This window comes from Nicotiana tabacum, chromosome 22 (genome assembly GCF_000715075.1).
Source record: "Nicotiana tabacum cultivar K326 chromosome 22, ASM71507v2, whole genome shotgun sequence".
NCBI lineage: Eukaryota > Viridiplantae > Streptophyta > Magnoliopsida > Solanales > Solanaceae > Nicotiana > Nicotiana tabacum.
In genome coordinates, this window is record NC_134101.1 from 162,858,154 (window position 1) to 162,862,202 (window position 4,049).

At 40.0% G+C, this 4,049-nt stretch overlaps 1 long non-coding RNA gene across 1 annotated transcript; it reads left to right on the forward strand.

The window, feature by feature from the left end:
- Positions 1 to 551: 551 nt before the first annotated feature.
- Positions 552 to 3,630, forward strand: LOC142176559 (uncharacterized). Its single transcript, XR_012705226.1, has 2 exons — positions 552 to 1,830; positions 2,174 to 3,630. It is a non-coding gene; the product is annotated as an uncharacterized LOC142176559 (long non-coding RNA).
- The last annotated feature ends 419 nt before the right edge of the window (positions 3,631 to 4,049 follow it).

Here is a 4,049-nt window from a genome sequence, read left to right on the forward strand (position 1 = left end):
ACCGACAGCTTTCAAACTAGGCCCATCCAAATTTGAAGGGGTAAAGTTTTGGTAAGTCATCGATGACATTTTGTCGCAAAAAACTGCTTTTTGGCACTTCTAATTGTAATTATTCATTTCAATCAGTTAGCAAACAATAGAACTGCGTTGTTTTGAAGAATGAAAACTCAAAATGCAATAAGAAATCTAGCGAAATTAATGATATACAGCCACCAAACACAGAAATCGATGCCTGATGCATTGAAAGAAAGACGATATTGTCATGAATGAGAAAATACATCTAAGAATTTGACAATACATTAAAATTCAGCAGAATCAGGACATATATTTCCAAGTAAGTCAAAATTTGTTACATTTTTTTTTTGTCGCTTCAGAGAATAGCAAGTCAAAGTACCCAAAAGAAACATACGGAAAGTGACAAAATATTCTCGTCGGCAAATATTGATCCGCGCCAAACCAAACTACTTTTCTATCGCTAATTCAGACTCCGGCTTGAATAAACTCAACCTTATATGCATTAATAAGACAACTCTTCTTCAACAAGAGAAAGATACGAGTGAATTCTCTTTTTCAAATCTCATGTCCTAATCCTGCAGGTTCTCCGCAGAAAGAAACTAATTAATTTATTTAGATCACTGAAAGGTTAATGCTTTACTTCCAATTATTTTGTACAAATGGAAGGGAAGCCATATGGGGTTACAAATTTGTATCTGACCCGACGGGTCGTTTTGAGCATTTGCAATTCGCTCGATAGTTTACGGGTATGAGTAGCTCCATATGATATATTTTGACTTATTTGAATCGTCTGTTTTGGTTTTCAGGTTATTCGGAATTGATTTGGAAGAAATATTCTCAACTAAGATGCTTTAAATTGGAAGAGTTACCAAGTTTGACTTTTTAGTATTTGACCTCGGATTGAAATTTTGATGGTTCCGTTAGCTCCGTTGGGTGAGTTTGGACTTAGGAGCGTGTCCGGATTGTGATTTGGAGGTCCGTAGTTGAATATGGCCTGAAGTGGCAAAAGTTGGATTTTTAGAAAATTTGACTGGGAGTGGACTTTTTGATATCGGGGTCGGGTTCCGATTTTGGAAGTGGGAGCAGGGCTGTAATGTCAAATGTGACTTGTGTGCAAAATTTGAGGTCAATCAGACGTAATTTGATAGGTTTCGGCATCGGTTGTAGAAGTTTGAAATTTCAAAGTTCATTGATTTTGAATTGAGGCGTGATTCGTCGTTTCGATATTGTTACGTATGTTTTGAGGCCTCGAGTAGGTCCGCGTTATGTTATGGGACTTGTTGGTATATTTGCATGGGGTCCCGAGTGGCTCGGGTGAGTTTCGGACGAGGTTCAGAGCATTTTGGAAATTTTGGCTAAGGTTGGTGGCAGAGGTTCTGGTGTAAAGCACCTGCGGAGCCATGAGCACAGGTGCGAAGCCGCAAAAGAGGCAGGGTCATCGCAGATGTAAGGTGAGAGTTGGGTGAGGAAGACCGCCAAAGCCGATAACGCACCTATGTGCGCGCAGATGCAGGATTTGATCTCGGGAGCGGGCTTTGGCGCAGATGTGAGTCATTGTGTCGCACCTGCGATGTCGCAGGAGTGGATGTTTTTCCGCAGGTGCGAGTTCCATTTCAATTGTGCTTCTCCGCAGAAGCGAAATGCTTGTCGCAGAAGTGATGCTACAGAAACGGCCAAGTGTGTTGTAGATGCGATGATGCCTGGGCAGAAGTGTGAAGTACTCTATTTCGAGGGTTTTAGCAATTTTTACATTTTTGGAGCTATGGAGCTCGGATTGAGGCGATTCTTGAAGCAATTTTCACTATATGAATTGGGGTAAGTGTTCTCTACTCAGTTTTGATTATATTTCGTGAACCTATCTTCGTTTTTGGTAACTGGATTGTGAATTTTAAAGAGGAAATTTGAGGTTTTGGCCTAAAGTTTCATAATATGAATTTTTTAGTTTTGAACATCGATTTGGAGTCGGAATTAAATGAAATTAGTATGGTTGGACTCGTAATTGATGAGTTATCGGATTTTATGAGTTTTGTCGGGTTCCGAGGTACGAGCCCAGGTGTGACTTTTGGGCGGTTTTGGGTTTTGATTAAGGATTTGATCTTTATTATTTGGAATTATTTTCTTGAGCTTTATTTGATGTATTTGAATTGCTTTTGGCTAGTTTTGAGCCGTTCAGAGGTCGGTACGTACGAGATGGCATTTTGGAGCATCGCTCGGCTTGCTTGGTATTTGAATTGACTTGTTCGAGGTAAGTAATGCTTCTAAACTTAGTGCTGAGGGTATGAAACCCTGAATTACATGATATATGATTGGTATTGAGGGGACGCACATGCTAGGCGACGGGCATGCACCGTGTGAATTGTGACTCCGTTATTTTCGTGGTATGGTGTAGTTACCTAATCTTACCTGTAACCATTAAATTTCTTAGTAATTGAGCTATTGAGTTGTGATCCATGCTAGAATCTATGTCTAGGCTACATGTTTATCCTGTTGGGACCCACTGAGGTCATTTCTGCTGTTAAGCTATCTTCTTTCATTGCATTACATACTCAGGTATACGCATTCATATGCATATCATATCTCAGTCTCTGTTACTATTTACTGATGCATCATATCATTATTTTTGGGCTGATATTTCATGACATTGAGAGCCCGAGAGACTGGAGAGATTGATCACTGAGTGAGGCCGAGAGCCTGATGGTGAGGATATATATGGGATTGGGCTGCACGCCGCAGCATGTTTTACTGATTTATGCCATGATTGGCTTGTTATAGCGCTTGGGCTGAAGGAGCCCCTCGGAGTCTCTACACACCCTACTGAGCGCAGGTACCTACTGAGTGTGAGGACTGTGTGACTGGGAGGACTGAGTGAATTGATACTTTGAGTGTATGCATATGGGTTCATCACTGAGCCGCATCGCATTTGACATGCACATGACATACATGTATAGATATGCATTTTTTATGTTGTACGGTATCACGTCATTCATGACTTGTCAAATATATTTACATATGGGCATCGAGAGGTATTTTATAGTTGCTGCCTGGAGAGAAAATGAAACATCATATTTACTATGGAAAGGATTTTTTTGAGAAAAGTTATAGTTTTCAAACTATCTCATATTTTTGACGATTTCAGCAGAGGATTTGGGTTTTCACTGATATACTTGAAGAGCGGAGCTATTTTCGGGATTATGAACAAGCTGAGCATTTTAAATTCCGAGTTACTTCTTTTATTACTAGCTTTACATTGCTATGAACTGTTGTTGGCTATTGGTGTTGGACCCGATCTTTGTTCCAGCTCGTCACTACTTTCAACCTAAGGTTAGATTTGTTATTTATTGAGTACATGAGGTCAGTTGTACTCATACTACACTTCTGCACCTTGCGTGCAGATGTTGACTGCCGATGTTGTTGTGTTCGACTGGAGCTGGATTTGAAGACGTACCTGCATTCCAGTTGCAGATGCCTCTTGTTCATAGTAGCCTTAGACTCATAAAGACTCTATTTATGTACTTTTCGAACAGATAATGTTTTTATTTTATACCGTATTTGTAAATTCTATTCTTAGAAGCTTATGATCTATACTACCAATTATTGGGGGATGTATAAGATTCAGTTAACTCCTCTATTTAATTATTTTATTGATTTCATTGGAATTGGATAGTTATTAGTTGGCTTACCTAGCAGGTTGGGTTAGGTGCCATCACGACTATTTGGATTTCGGGTCGTGACAGATTGGTATCAGAGCTCTAGGTTCATAGGTTCTACAAGTCATGAGCAAGTGTCTAGTAGAGTCTTACGGATCGATATGATGACGTCCATACCTATCTTCGAGAGGCTACAGGACATTTAGGATATACTTCCCATCTCTCTTTCTTTATTGTGCAACATTGATTCAGCTTGAAGCGTAACTCTTTGAATTCCTTCCATGCATTCATATGCGCACATGAGCGCTCGATATCAGCTGTGCATCGACGGCTTGTGATTCCATAGATGAGGTGCGAGATGTGATTTTGTTGTGCTGATTATGGGCC